The 16,874-nt window shown below is 41.0% G+C and overlaps 1 protein-coding gene across 1 annotated transcript in view; it reads left to right on the plus strand.

Annotated features, from left to right (window-relative positions):
• Positions 1-16,874, plus strand: part of Kcnq5 (potassium voltage-gated channel subfamily Q member 5) — a 536,576-nt gene that overhangs the window by 472,359 nt on the left and 47,343 nt on the right. The window lies entirely within an intron of this gene.

Genomic DNA, 16,874 nt, shown 5'->3' on the forward strand with positions numbered 1-16,874 from the left:
GCCTCCTCGTGATAAATAAAAGTCTCTCCCAAGAGGAATTAACCTATTTTATCATCTCCCGTGGCAGAAGGTTTCTTGCCAACATTTTATTGAGTGACACATAATTTTCATGTTTATGAAATACTTTTTTTTTTCATTCAAAAATTAACTCGGTTTTCCTTTTAAGTGTGTTCCCTTGGGATCCCTTATGCTGGGCAAAGAACCAGAATCAAATAGCGCCTTCCATTAACGCATACAAACTGCAAAGGCCACCAAGCCTTATACTCTCATTCCCTAGCATAACCTGTGTTTTCCCAGGCCCTCAAAGCTCGGGGGACACGACGAACAACCAGGGGTCATAGCTGCAGTGACCACAGCTCCCTGCAGTGAACCCCTGGAACCTCTGCCTGCCAGCTCCTCCAGCTTCCTCAGAGACCTCCGTTCCCCTCTCAAGAGAGCAGCACAAGTCCTTGTTTCACGCATCCTCACTCCCCACACTCTTAACTAGTGTCATGTTCTCCGGATAGTCTCCTCGAGGCTGACCTGATATGGCCCTACCTGGCAGAGATTCGTCTCCCATCTCAGTGGCAAGGACATGCTGATCCTGCTGCGCTTGCTTTCACCTGTTGCTCTGCTAAGCTAGGAAATGCCTTGTCCTCCGGTGTTGTGCCCTCCTCATCAAGAATACTTGCAGCATCCTGAGTCACTGCTAACACAGTTTTCAGTGTCCTCCAGTTCCCTTCCCCTGCTCCCTAGGAGGAAATTCACAGACAGCCTAAGGGCAGCTAAGTCTACAGTGATGGGCAACAGGGAGATCGATGCCAATAGGAGCAGATGCATCCTTTGTGTAAGGTAGTTTGGCAAATAAATATCAAAGCCGTAGCATATGCCAAACACTAGACACATCCGTATATCAGCTCCGTCTCTAGACTATAACCTATGAACGAAGCAGTACCAGATGCTGGAAATGATTCTGACCGATGTGCAAGGGTGATCGCAGGCCAGATGTCATGATGCGTGCCTGTAATCTGAACACTTAGGAAGCCGAGACAGGATATCATGAGTTCAAGGACAGGCTGACCTACAGACCTACACAGACAGACCCACACCTATCATAATGTTTTTAGACATGTACATTTACATGTATGTTATATGCTGCATACACAGATATGTGTGTGTGTGTGTGTGTGTGTGTGTGTGTGTGTGTGTGTGTGTGAAAAAGTCTGAAAAACAAATGGGGCCACAAACACAGTTTCTTCATTTTCTTCACCTGTATTTCCCAGTACTTACTACAGTGAACATGTGAGACTTTTGTAATAAGAAATCCAAGGAGGACTTTTTAGTACATTAGAAAAAAATTTATCCCTTCCACTTACTGTCTCTCCCTCCCTTCTAATCTAACAGTCCTTGACCTATTGGGTACCAAAATTCTTACTTCAAGATATCCTTACTGAGCAGTGCAAGAAGTGCCTGGCTCTGCTGTGGCCCAGCATTCACTCAGTGCAGAGATCCTCCAAGGATGCTCGACAGCTGCAAACGCAGCTTCTTCCTTGAGTTGTCATAAAAAAATACCACCCACTGGACTTTAAACAGCAGAAATTCACCGTCTCAGAGTCTGGGACTACAAGTCTCAGCCTAAGGTGTTGGCAAAGGTGGTTCCTGCTAAGGACATCTTTCTTCATGGTGGTTCTGTCTAAACATAGTCTTTTCTCTCTACCTGTCTGTGTCCAAAAATTTCTTCTTTGTATAGTACATAGATCATATTTGATTGGGTCCCACCTTAATAACTTTATTTTAACTTAATCACTTCTTTAAATGCCCAGTCTGCAAGTATCGTAGCATTTAGAGTTACTGGGTGTAAGGATTTCAACACATGAATTGAAAGAGACACAGTTCAGCACCTTGGCAGATCCTGTGCTTATGTAACAGGTTCCCTGGCAGGCTCAGGGGTGTCCATTACTTCTGCCTTGACCCTGGCTTCACACTGTACTAAATATATAATTAGTACACATTGCAATGGACCCTTTTCCTGATAATGTGGGATTCAAAACCTGTCTTCGTTTCCTCTCCGTGAGGTCAGTATGGTTGGCTAAGCCCATTTAATTATAAAATTTGTAGAAACTGGATTTTGAACATAAAAAAAAATGAATTCTAGTGGTACTGTTTGACCAGAAGGAAGGACAGTTTCAAAGACTTACTGGAATTGGCACGACATAGCCTAGCATTTCTGTATCTCCAGACATATCTCAGAAGTCAGATAAAAAAGAGAAAAAGGGAGTTCTATTCTTCGCAGATTGGAAAGGTCTCATGTCCTACACTTTCTAGATCATTTCATACAAGTGCAATTCTGTTTGCTTAGAAAAGAATTACTTTCCCCTGGCTGAGCCCCATCTCAATTGATTCCGAACTCCCCAAGTGAAGACAGAACTGATTGCTGCCCTGTTGAAGTAGCTCTGAGGACTCCTCACTGGCAGGAGATGGGAGCTCCTGACTCCTCATTTAATAAAATAGCCAAGAGTCTTTACTTATGATTTATCTTGAAATTGGGTCTTGGAAATTTTTGAAGTACATTTTTCATAGAAAAAAAACTAAAGTAGCTATCAAGTAAATGTGGCCTTCAATTACATATATATATATATATATATATATATATATATATATAATCTTTAGTGTCTCTCCAGGTTATGAGTATATCTAAAACCCACTTCCTGCCCATAGAAAATAATACATAGCAACACTACAGCTGACTCGCAGTTAGCCAAGGTCTGTCCATTTGTTCACTTCTAGAGTGCTTTTCAGCTGCTCCTTTATATTTCATTGCTCATTAACATTCTCAAAGAGTGTGCGTGAATAGAAGGAAGAAGAATTGAAACCAGGTATGCCTGTGAGTTAATAACTAAAAGTTACATTTTATAAAAATCTCGTCCTTTCTAAATGGCAAAAGTTTATGGTGAGTCTCTAAATGCAAACAGTTCCTGATGAATCTGGTATAATGCAACAAATCATACACAGTTTATTAAACATCCACTTGTCTTCTTCAGTATGGTTTTAAGAAGATTAACATGTCATACTTAAGAAAGTCCCAAGTGTCTCCCAGTAACTCAAACTCGTGATTATCAAAGAAATGGCAAGGATCTGGCAGATATTGGATCTAGAAATGTACAAATGGCAAAATAAAGAAAATCAATTCTAAGGACTATGGAATGTATTCTTATAGCAGATATATTTTAAGTAAGGTGATCTAAATGATATCTTCTAATCTGATAAATCCTAGAATACCTGGCAGAAATGCCATGCTAGTAAATTAGTAGCATTTCTGTCTCTGAATAATTTTAGAATCCAGGTAGCATGAAAATTCTATTTTTATCATGAGAACATCGGATTATAATGATAACGGTAACTTCTGTTGACTCCTCTATGACATACATTGTTCTATTTGCTTTATCTCTATAAATGGACTACATTCCTGAGTTATGACGTAATTAACATTATTGTAACCGTTTCTTAGATGAGGAAACTGAGCTTTAAAAACAAGAAACTAGCCTGAGACCTAACAGGTATAAGGAAGGGCATAGCAGCACATGCCCAGGCAATCAAATTTCATGGTTCTAATGTACAGTCATAGCATAGCTGGGTTCCAGGTAGATTTGCTAATTCCTCCTTGTGCACCTTGAGCTTATTCTTTCTCTCCATTAGCTGGCCCTTACTTTCATCCTTCCACTTTGATTCAGGCCAAATTACCTCTGACAACAAGTCTGTTACTGTGTCACTGTTCTGTCCCCCTTTCTCAAAGTCCCAGCTGCTGCCACACACATGAACCAGCATGATTGATTTAACACGGTCTGCATTGCTTCTGATTAGGGGAAAATACTCTCCTGCTATGCAATACCCAAGGATACTGCACACTGCTAGGGGAGGTACTTCCAGTCTCACCAGATGCTCGTGAAAGTTTGACACCATCTAGGTGCAGGGGATAAGGCAGGTTCATGTTAGTGGAATCTCGGTAAATTAAAAATGATGAACACCTTCCAGATGCTGAATTCCCTTAAGTCCTGTTTATTTGTTCCTGCCACTATTGATATCTTTCCTCTTTTCTACCCATGTTCCTATCCCTCCTCAGCTAATGTACCGTCATGCTGTGTTTGGCTGTGGGCACAAATCAAGCATATCAGAATATCTTAAATAATAATGTGATTCATAATACAATCCCATTATAAAGGAGTTCGTAATAAGAAAGTTCAAAAACCCTAGCTTCACTTCTCTACAATTTTTGCTATCTTTCTTTTTACAAACATTTCTTTTGTGTAAATTTGCTGTACAAAGTGGTGGATTGCATAAGAAATTTCCGTTGACTGGTATGGTGGCATTCTTCTGTGATCCCAGCAGGGCAATCAGGTTTTCAAGGCTAGCCTCAGCTATGGAGTATGCCAGAACCCAGACGGGATTACATGAGCCACTGAGACCCTATCTCAAAAGAGGGAGGAAGGGATGGAGGGGACACGGGAGAAAAGGCTCATTGGATAAGAGCACTTGCTGCTAGTGCAGACAACCTTGGTTCTGTTCCAAATAGCCACGGAGTGGGTCACAATCATCACTAACTCCAGTTCCATGAGATCTATTGCCCTCTTCTAGCATAATGTCAAGGTATGCACACATATATACATAACTCTAGATACACACACACACACTAGATGGATGGACAGATAGATACATTCATACATACAGATGCATACATACATACATACAGAGAGAGAGAGAGTGAGTCTTTTGAGACAGAGTTTCAGTGCATAGTAGCTCTGCCTTGCCTGGAACTCACCTTCACCTGCCACAGATCTCTTTCATTTTCCCAAACAGTTCTTCTGGTTTCAAATATCTGTATCATTAAATCTAGAGTAGGCATAAGGGAGAAAAGAGGTGTTCTGTACAAAGAATGATATGCATTAACTGTGGTTGCAGTTTTGAATGAGCAAGCGTGTTAAGTAGGAAACAAAAGAAAACCAGCAAATAGTAGATAGGTAGGAGAAGCAAATAGATAGGGAAACATTGTCAGGTCAGTTCCCAACACCCAGCAGAGATGGTTCTGGCAGCCTGACAGAGAGAATCAACAAAAGGAACTTTATTAAATCAGAGGCTTCAAACATCGCACAGAATGCAAACAGGGAAGTCGAGGTATCCAGGTGCGCTCCCTGCTGAACTTTGTCTCCATAGGTGAGCTTTTAGCTTCTGTTTACCACCATGAAAATTTTTAGCCTGTGGATGAACAGAAGTAACCTTTACTGGAAATACTTTACCTTCTAGCTGCTCTCAATGATGGGATGTTTTGGACGCCCTTGTGGATGCTTGTTGTTTGCCGTGCTTAGCATGGGGGTGGAGGTGCAGCCTGACACAGCCTTCATTATCCTTTTCTGCTAATTTAGAATTCAGCTTGTTGTTGTTGTTGTTGAAAGTCCCTGAGATGCATATTAGGTTATCTGTGTAAGATCTCTTTGATTTTTTTAAATGTGTTTGTAGCTATTAATTTTCTCTCTCAGGACCACTTTTATTGTATCTTTCAGGTTCTGAAATACTGTGTTTTCATTTTCATTTGATTCCAGGATTTTAAACTTTTCCCTCGTGATTTCCTTGATGGCCCACTAAACATCGATGAATTGTTCAATCTCTTTACGTTCTTCTATTTTCTGCTCTTTCCCTTATAGTTAATTTCCAAATTTCCTCTTGTGACTAGATAGAATATGCAAGTTTTTGTTTTTCAATTTGACTGTTTGCAACACTTGCTTTATGTCCTTAAAAGCAAGACAACTGGAAAAACTAAAAGTAGTGTACAGTTTGTTTGGGTGAAGATTCTAGAAGCCGCAAAGAAGATGTATTCTGCAGCTTTTGGATAGACTTTTGCTGATGTAGATATTTTGTAGATACTTCTTGATATTTAGGGTCATTTAACTGATATCCCTTTGATATTTTTTATTCAATTTTTTGATAATTTAATATACAAGTGCTGTAGTTACATGATTTCCCAATTTTCTTCCCTTCATTTTCAACTTCTTCCATGTCTTCATTTCCTCTCAAATTCATGGCCTCTTCATTGTTACTTACTATCAGTGTGTGTGTGTGTGTGTGTGTGTGAGAGAGAGAGAGAGAGAACACAGCCTGTTGAGTCCACCTAGTGTTGTTCATATTCATATGCATATGTGTTTAGTGCTAACTTGGGGTTGGTTGACCTATTAAGGGGCTCTTTCATGGAGAAGATTCATTATCTCTATTGATATGTCAGATCTGGATTGCCTCTCAGTCAGAGTACAGTACCGGTGTCATCCATTATGATTTTGTTGAAGTTGATCTGCGCCTTTATGCCCAATCATATTTGCTTTTTAAAATCGTTTGTCCTGCAGACTTTGTTGACTCCCCAAGGGAGGCCTCACCCTCTCTGAGGAGTGGATGGGAGGTGGGGTGGGGGGAAGGTGGGAGGAGTGGGAGGACGACAGCAGGTGGGAGAGGGAAGTGGGGTTGTTATTTAAAATAAGATTGTTTTTAAAATGAAAAAAAAAATGCTTGTCCTGATGTCCGGAGAACATATGTGACTTGAATTATTACATCCTCTTGATGGTTTGTCCCCTTCTGTGATATTGCCCAGTTATGAAGTGCTGAAGTTAGTGTTTGTCATGGAAAGATGACTCTTCTGAATACAACACTCTGGGTTAGCGGCTGTTTTCTTTCCGTGCTTGATGCAGCATTCTATGTGTTTGATGTTCTAGATGCCTCCTAAGATCTAGACAACCATCTCTTTCCCAAGGTTTGAGAAAATTTCCTCAGTATCGTTGAATATGCTTTATATGTCTTTAAATTACACTTTCTTGTCCATGCTCGGTAAGCTTTGACTTTTAATGGCGTCCAGGAACCTTGCATGGTTTCTTCCTATTTTGCTTCTTTCTTTAGTGTTACATGAATTGTCCAGCTTATCCACCTTACCTTCAGGCTGTGGTAATCTGTACTCCGCTACATCTGTTGATGAGGCTTTCTTCTGAGTTATTCAATGTGTTGAGACACTTGTTCCGAAAGTTTTTGTTTAATTTTTTTCAGTGTTTCTATCTCTTTACTTAATCCCTCTTCCTCATCCTGCATTATCTTTCTTGATTTACTCAGATGTTTATTTATATTATCTTTGAATTCACTTAAAAGCTGGTTTAAATCCTTTTTTATTAGGTTGAGCATCATTTTAATCATATTTTGCAATTCTTTGAGGTTTTAGCTACTTTATTCTCAATGGAATCCATTACAGTAGCACTCTTAATTTTTGAAGAAGTTATATTGCCTTGATTTTTTTCATTTCTTGTGTTCCTGTCCAGACTAAGTCCCTGTTTGGATTTGTTTTGTTAATATAATGTATTTTAATGACCTATGACGCTGACATCCAAGGCTGACTTCCAAAAGCAGGTCCCCAGAGGCTCAGTGAAAGCAGTCTATTTAAGCTGTGCTGAATCAACAGTCAAGCATCAGATGTCTGCCAGAACCTTTTCTTCGGGAGCTTCCCTTCTTGTATAACAGGCGCGTCTGCTGGCCACAATTCCCTTTGCAGCCTATGGGCTCTACTGTGTCTTCAATGCGCCATGACTCTCCAGTTCATAGGCCCTGAGTGGTAAATGCTTTTTCCTATGAAGGCAAAGCAAACAATATCACTGGGAACTCTATAGGTGGATCTGTCTCCATGCTTTCAAAACCCACACAGTATTGGACTCTTTGCCGGAGGGATCAGGCAGTGGAAGCCAAGTGTTTAGATGGAGCTTCGGAGTTCCTCAGTCCCAGTGACAAGGAAACTCATGGCAGACATGTGAAGCAGAGACTAGGTTATTCATTGATCCATTATTTCAAATTCCACAGTTTCCTTCAGTGGTGGATACAGTTCCTTGTAATTGAGGGTGGGGCTACAACTTGCTGTCCACTTCAAAGTCTTAGTTTTAAATCCTTTTCATCTGAACTTGTTGTAATATCCATGTCTAGCCTTCACCGTTTCTATGACTGCTGCCAATGACTCTCTCCCACCCTGGGGCCATGTTGTGACCTTTCATTTGATTCTGTATATTAATATGCTCACTTCTTCAGGAAGGGAAGAAGCAAAATAGCTGGAGGAGTTCCAAACACCTTGAAGGATTTTCAAAAACAGTAAAAAGTCCACCTTATGTCTCTGTATTTCTAAAACAGTGGTGCTCAACCTTATTAATGCTGAGACCCTTAGTACAGTTCCTAGTGTTCTGGTGATTATTTTCATCAAAATTATTCCTTTAATTTTGTTTAATTTCAGTAAATTTATTATTTTACTTCATGACTGTAATTTTGGAGCTAGAGGTTTGTCAACGGAGTCGTGACCCACAGGTTCTAAAAGCTGCTATAACCTATCCATTCACATCTGATTTTGCAAAATTCTTCCTATACTAGGGAGTAGGACCATTATTGGCAGCCATGAGTCAGTAGCTTAATTTGAGACCAGACTTTCCTAAGGCATCTGATCAAGTGGGAGGGGAGGTAAATGCATACACTAGAAGCTTAAGACCTGAGGACTGGATATGGGAAAAGCAACATAGAGTAACTTCTAGTTTAGTCAAGAAACTGCTTTGACCTTCAGGTGAGGGAAAATACATTGAACATATTTTATCCTATGTATTCTGTCCATGTATATTTTGTTCATCTAAATGTCTAGTCTTCTTAATTGAGTTTTAGAAATGTCATACACATATACAATGTGTTATGATTACATTTCATGCCCATTATGCAATGTAATCTCCTTTCCTCTCTCTCTAAATGGTTTCTTCTGCCCAATTAGCCCTTTTGTTCCTTTCATGATTTTCTTTGGGCCACTGAGTATATTAAGATTGCTTGCATAGTGTGCATAGGGAGTAATTTGGTTGAGATTGGTCCAGTCACCCTCTCCCCTGGCAGTCATTAACTGCCAGTAATTCCTCAGAAAGGGATGGGGACTGGTTAATGGAGCACCTGTAACATGGTAGAATGTCAAAGAACCCAGTCACGTACAGAATCTGTGTGGATATACTTAGCTGCTCTGTGTTCATGATTACAGTGGCTGTGTCATATCCAGATGGAGGGATTTCACAGCATTTCTCCCCATCATCTGTCTCTTAGATTCTTTCCAGTTCCTCCTCTGTAACATTCCTAGGTCTTGGAGAAGATGATAAAGATGTGTCATTCATATATATATATATATATATATATATATATATATATATATATGACTTCTCGGTCAGGTATTCTCAGCTATAAGTCTCTATATTAACCTTCACCCACTGCAAGACAGCAATAGTGAGAGACAGAGAGCATCTATCTCTGCCCAAGGTTAACAACTCTGGCCTAAGGTTATAAACATAAATATTTAAAAGATTTCACAACATATCATCTGTTGAAAGAGCAGTAGCAGGTCCCCACCTGGCAGGACCTATGACCTCCACAACCGTAGAGTTTTGACTTGGCTTATCATACCAGGCATGTATTCCTTCCCATAGTATGGACCTCAGATTTAATCAGAGAGCAATTAGTCACAACTACCACCCTCTCTGGCATTACCACAACCAACAACAACAACAACAAAAAGTTATTGCACCCGTCAGCATGCCATGCCTGGCAAGTTGGTCTTATAGTATACATGGCCCATAACTGGCTGGGCAAAACTGCTGACAAATTCTATCCTTCTGCAGCTGACATAGCAACTTGCAGCACTAGGAACACTGGCCAGTAGGGAGAGAGCTTCCAGCTTTATTTCTCTATCCTCTGACCAAGGAATGTGGCATCTTCAGCAGGAGGATCTTACCATCCAATTCTGAAAGGCGGTTAAGAGCAGTGAAGGGCAATAGCCTGCGCTGTTTTGAGAGGTTCGGGGACATTTCTCGCCAGCAACTCTAAAAACGAGGTGTCCTTAACTTGAGATTTTAGTTTGAAAACTTATGGTTTCTGGAAGCAACGTTTTCCACCCATGTGGCATACTTTTGTCCAAAGCTCTTAAAGAGAGAGGCGGGGCGGGGGGGGGGGGGATTTACTATGTGCCTGTGGGTCAGAAGAGGGCACCAGTGCTCATTAGGGATGATTGTGAGACACCATGTGGTTACTGGGAATTGAACTCAGGAACTGCAGGACCTCTGGGAGAGCAGCCAGTGCGCTTAACCACTGAGCCATCTCTCCAGCCGACCAAAGCTCTGTCTTTTACACTAGTGTTGTAGTCAGCATATCGAGTAGGGAGTTTCCTTACAGCACTTTCATATGGTCTTTGTTCCTGTTATCCGTCTGGTCTGCTCTCCCTTTCCCCATTCTCCTGACTCATCTTTATTTAACGTTTCTCATGCCTATCATTCCCTATCCTCAACTTTAATAGGCCTTGTCTTTCACTCTCTTCTCCTCTTAAGGCTTCCCACATCCCTTAGCTCCTTTCTTGCTTCCCAGACACCACCAACACTTCCTGCAGCTTAAATGCTGAGATGTAAACCTCTGAAGCTCGGCATCACATGAGACAGTGGATACGGTGTTCGTGTTTCAGGGCCTGAATTACTCACTCGGTGTCTATTCCAGATCCATTCATTCCTTTGTAAATTTCACAACTTCACTCTTTTTATTAATGGATAAAATACCACCGTGTGTGTGTATCACATTTCCACTATCCACTCACCAGCTGATGGGCATCTAGGTGTATCCCATTGTCCATTGCGAATAGAGCAGCAATTAGAACAATGGAACATGGGTATCCAGACATCTCTGTCAAGGTAGAGTTTCCCTTGGTTTTGTTTTAATATAAAAGTCAGATTTAGAAGAGGCCATCCCTTCTGTTATCCTGTTAGAGGCTTTCGATGTCTTAACTGTTCTAACTCCTTGAATTTCAAATGGACAAAGTGGGTAAAGGAGGGACGAGAAAAACATAAGTTAGAGGCTAGGCATTAGCGCATGCTTATAATCCGTGCCCTGGAGAGGGAGAAGTGGGAAGACTGCCAGTTGAAGACCAGCAGGAGATACATAACAAGGCCCTAGCTCAAATACCAAAAATAACTAAATAAATGGGAGGAATTTCAACTATGCATCCGTCCTCATATACAAGCCGTGTGCGTTTGCCATCTCCACCACTGCCGGAAAGTGGACTCAGTCGTCTTCCTCTCCACCCATGAGCAACCCTGTAGCACCTCATTCCTCAAACAGCTTCCTTTTGACACTGGTGATTATGATTACCTCAACTTGCCTACAAGCATAGCAGATGCGTGCGTGCGTCAGAGGAGACTCTCACTTGTGAGCATTCGCCTCGCGTTACACGGGGCTCTGCAGTGACAGACCAGAGCACAGCAGTACAAATACCCACGGCAAAGTACCCAAACCCTCAAATCCTTGGGATGGGAGTTTACTCTCTTTCTCTCTTCTTTAACCTTTGTCCGGGTCCAAGACACCAATTGACTAAAAACCTTGTGTCAGATACTGATTTGAAATCCCTGAGAGCACCGACAAAAGGAAGCATTTTTGACACAATGATTTTGACAATTGCTGTATCCTGAACCTGTCTCACCTCTACACCCAGGGGGATATTTTCCTCCAAGAAGTCTCATCATTTTACCTTTGACTACTTCGTGTATGTGAACTTCAACCTCCCTGCTTTTATACTAGTTTTCCAATAGCGTCTTCTTTGCTTGTGTTTTTCTCAGTCTCCCCCACTAACTTTTTTTTTTTTTGGTGTTTCCACAAAATGACATTTTCCACGACTTTCCATAATGATGATTCAGTTTCATTCTGACCTTGATTATAACGTTCTACAGTAGATGGTGTTGCCTGACACTATCTGAAATTAACTGACAGTATCTCAGCATTGTGATAACAGATAATTTTTTGATGTTTTGAACCAGGTCTTAATATGTAACCCTGACTGACCCGGAACTCACTATTAGACCAGGCTGGCCTAGAACTCACAGAGATCTGTGATGGATGGCGTGTACCACCCACATCCAGCTCTGAAATAATTAATTTTAAGGAAACCTCTGAGTAGGGCTTCTACATAGTCAATTTGAATTTGTATGCAGGCCTAGTGTAGGGTTCTGACTGAGGATTTAACACATGCCTGTAAACTCTGTGTCAAAAGTTGAGGGTTTCCATTAATAACAAAAACAAAAGGTTTTGATAAGACCAGATCCAAAGCCTGAAAGTTTACACTTCATGTATCTTTCTATTGTATGGTCCACTTAACAGTTATCCAGCTATGAAGAAATCTACAAAAAGTATTCAAAATTCATCAGGATTCTAGGAGGCCCTTTCAGGCCTTCATCGTTATTAGTGAAAGCCCACAGAGGTTGCTTCAACTCAGCTCCTTCTGTGTCCTTCTCTTTCAACTTGCTAGGTTCTTTATTCATACCCACACCCTATTCTTCTTCTGTGTCCCCCACACTGCTCTTGACCCTCAAGATCTGGTCCAGTGTCTCTCACTACAGACTCCAAGTAACAGCGTTGTTTACCTGAGAAGGTTGTATCTTAAACAGTTTGAACACTATAACAATCATACCATGAACATAGACAGTAAACATTTCTTATTGTTCTAGAGGCTAAGAGCCTAAGTTCACCACATTGGCATATCCTTTGCTGAGACCCCACTTCCCCGTGAAAGAAGAGCAAGGAACCTCTTAGGTCTGTTTGATAAGTACCTTAATTCCACTCATTCAGAGGACTATTCCCTAATGGTTTATTCACCTCTCAAAGAATTCACCCTTCTTTTGATTTTTTTGAGATTAAGATGTAGTTACATCTTTTTCTCCTTTCCTTCCTCCAACCCTTGACAGTCACTCCCTTGCTCTATCAAATGCATAGCTTCCATTTCTTTGTTTATATATGCATATATTTATATTCATAGGAATATATATATATATGAATATACATACAACCTGCCCAACCCATATAAAGTTACTTGTATGTATATGATTTCAGGACTGGACCACTTGATATTTGTAGTAGATTTAATAAAATGATCCCATAGGCTCCTAGGGACTGGCACAATTGGGAAATGTAGCCTTGTTGGAGTAGGTGTGGCTTTGTTGGAGGGAGTGTGTCATTGGGTGGGCTTTGAGATCTCAGATGCTCAAGTCATGCCCAGTGTGCCATTCTCTTCCTGCTGCCTGCTGATACAGATGTGGAACTCTCAACTTCTTTACCAGCACCATGTCCACCTGCATGCCACAGTGCTCCCCACCATGATGGTAATAGACTAAACCCTGGAAACTTTAAGCCAGCCCCAATTAAATGTTTTCCTGTTTAAGAGTTGCTGTGGTCATGGCGTCTCTTCACAGGAACAGAAACTCTAAATAAGACAGTATTAGATAACCAATTTTTGGGACCTTCCCTAGAGAAGACGACTGCTGTTGCTCTTAGTATTCCTTAGTTGCCTGCACTTCTTTGTCTAGTATTGAGACCCCATGAGACTCACCCTTTTGATATCATTGCCTTCAGAAGACATAGCCTACAGACCACCATTGCTTTTATTAGTTTTTAATGAAGCACCCATTTCTACAGCAGAAATGTTTCGCTACTTCAACTTGGACGAAAGTTTTACCTGGATATCTAATCTAGCCCAAGCTCTCTGTGTATAATCAAACATGACGTTTGACAGATAGCTCTAAGTTCTGTTAGTGTTTGTTGTCGCCTTCCTAAGGTAGAGGAAATTGTTCTGGTCAGCAGGAAATATAGTTCCCTGCCTGAATTGTGCACGCATTCTACAGCTTTCCTTCCAGAAGACCCTAAGCTGTCAAATGGCCTCTGGGTATAACCTTAGACCTACCTTGTGCCTTTGTAGACCCAAGGTTTATCAAGAAACTCACATTTGAAAACAAGAGTTATGTATTTTGAGTCACCAGCAAAGTTCATCTGTGTACTGTGCAGTGTGCCTAGCAGAACTTCAAAATTAGTCAGAAGGCTTGTCATTTGCCTATCGTTGCTTAGCAAATTCCCAGATTATTGCTTTAAGACATGCACACTCATAAAATTAACATTTTCTATGGCTGGATATCCAGGAGCATCTTGGCTGGATCCTGTCACTCATGCTCTAATGGGGTTACAGTCTAGTACCTGGTGAGGGATTCTGTCATTTCAGGGCTGAACATGAAAAAACGTGGTCCCTCAAGCATGAGCCACTCCATAGGTTGTCTGAGTGCCGACATGGCAGCATATGCCAGTCAGAATCTGCAGTGTTTTATCCCTCACCTCGAGTGACAGGTTTTCCTCCCCCATCTGAAAATGATCACACTCATCATGCACTAGGACATGGAGGTCATTAGCAACTATCTAAAAGGCTACACCACAAATTTCTTGCAATCTATTTTGTCTCAAGCTGTATATCTTCACCGTTACCTCTTGTCTTTGCCATAAACCTTAATCTCTACCTCTCCTTGACTTTAAAACATTTCCTCTACTTTTCTCTGAGTATTTGGATTTGTGACATTTAGTCTAACCAAGGATATCATTATACTCCTCCTATTATATATATATATAATATATATATATATATAATCACACCAGTACCCTCAACCTTAATTGTATAGCTACATAATTATATTCTATTCAATGTAACCTTTAAAAATGAATAATATGAAAAATTTGTCATATTATTTGTGGAAGAAAATAAATAAAATAAAATAAAATGTGATCACAGGAAACCAGTTACTCAGTTGCCAAATCAATGTTTCTGATGTACAGGCTAGCACACTTTCCTGTGTACTGCATAGCCCCTTCTCAACCTCATCAAGAGGTTTTAGATGTATTCTTGGTCATTTCAAAGAGCAGAACCAGAGCCAAGAGATAAGAAATATAATTCTTTGTTCCATATCATGAAAGCCTGACCCCAGCTGTTAAACAGTACACATCAATAGAATGGATTCCACAACCGGACACATTCAAGCCAAGCTTTGGAAGACCAGTAGGCAGGGGAGACTTCAGGACGCTAAAGGAGATCAATCAGATATCCTTTAAGAAATGTTCTATCCGGTGCTCCCGTGTGGGTCTCTGTCTCTGTCTCCTTTCATCGCCTGATGAAGGTTAATATTCCTGAGGATGCCTATGTGTTTGTTTTTGGATTCACCTTCTTATTTAGCTTCTCTAGGAACATGAATTATAAGCTCAATGTCCTTTATTTATGGCTAGAAACCAAATATGAGTGAGTACATCCCATGTTCCTCTTTTTGGGTCTGGCTTACCTCACTCAGGATAGTGTTTTCTATTTCCATCCATTTGTATGCAAAATTCAAGAAGTCCTTGTTTTTTACTGCTGAGTAATACTCTAATATGTATATATTCCATACTTTCTTCATCCATTCTTCCGTTGAAGGGCATCTAGGTTGTTTCCAGGTTCTGGCTATTACAAACAATGCTGCCATGAACATAGTTGAGCATATACTTTTGTTGTATGATAGGGCCTCTCTTGGGTATATTCCCAAGAGTGGTATTGCTGGATCCAGGGGTAGGTTGATCCCGAATTTCCTGAGAAACCGAAACACTGCTTTCCAGAGTGGTTGCACAAGCTTGCATTCCCACCAGCAATGGGTGAGTGTACCCCTTTCTCCACAACCTCTCCAGAAAATTGCAGTGGGTTTTTGATCCTACTGCACGTACTGGCTTTGTGGGAGCCTAGGCAGTTTGAATGCTCACCTTATGAGACCTGGATAGAGGTGGGCAGTCCTTGGGCTTCCCACAGGTCAGGGAACCCTGATTGCTCTTCGAGCAGATGAGGGAGGGGGACTTGATCGGGGGAGGGGGAGGGAAATGGGAAGCGGTTGTGGGGACGAGGCAGAAATCCTTAATAAATAAATAAATTTAAAAAAAAAAAGAAAGAAATGTTCTAAACCTAAGGTTCTAAAACCTGCTCTGCTGTCCTGATGGGAAGTAACATTTTTTCCCATTATCCTCAGAGTAATTCCATCTGGAAGAACAGCAGTGGGAAGGAATGATTGACTAAGGGATGCTAGAGATAAAGTATCATTACCTGAGCTTTGTGTATTGCTTCCCACCACTCACTGGTAACACCGTTTCTAATTTTCTTCCAGGACTGGACCTGGCCCTTAATGTTCTGAGAATTATTTGAAGTGTTCCATCTATTGTGATGTATATGTGTGTGCACACAGTGGTTCCTTTTACAGTTTACATAGGCCCTCACTTGGTATATTCTTGACCAAGAAAGGTATTTGAGAGGTACCTCTCAGGGCTAGAATTTTCCTGGGTTTGGGGATGAAGGGCTGTGAGAAGTGACATTTGGGAGTTTTACTGCCGCCTCTTCTCAGTTACAGTACTGGTTTTGCACTGGAATGAACAAGAAGCTTCTTCTTCACTCTCAGACAGTTTTTAAAAACAACCCAGGTGACTTCTGAAACTTGCACAGAGTATGCAGAAACTTAACCATTCCCCAAATCACAGAATTTAGCCCGTATTTAGAGAAGCATTTTTCCACAAAAGGAGGGATTTTTTTTCCATCTGTATTTCTCAATTATTTCCTTCAAAGGCACACTTAGTCGTCGGCTGCACAAAAAGAAACCAATATGACACAATTTTAAAATTATATTTAATCGTGTTCATGGTGTGTTCTACTAGGTAAGGAAGGGGGAAAAAGGTTAGATAAAGGCCAAGATCCTTTCTCTGCAATGGACGGCTGACATAGAAAAAGACAAGCTACTCAGTCCTGGCTTTATGTGGCTGCAGCAGGATACTTTCTTTCATTGCCCCAAATTCCCTTTATTTCTTTTTCAGTGTCCAGCCTTTCCAAATCTTTCTGCTCTGTGGTGCTCTCCTCCATTGTGTACACCGTGCATAACCGCTCTTCTTGTACTCCAAAAACGTTGAGGCCTCAGATTATTGTCTCCCAGTTACAAATCGCCATTTCAAGCAAACTCTTTGAG

This window comes from Microtus oregoni, unplaced genomic scaffold (genome assembly GCF_018167655.1).
Source record: "Microtus oregoni isolate MIOR12 unplaced genomic scaffold, Mior012 000007F_ref0000211, whole genome shotgun sequence".
NCBI lineage: Eukaryota > Metazoa > Chordata > Mammalia > Rodentia > Cricetidae > Microtus > Microtus oregoni.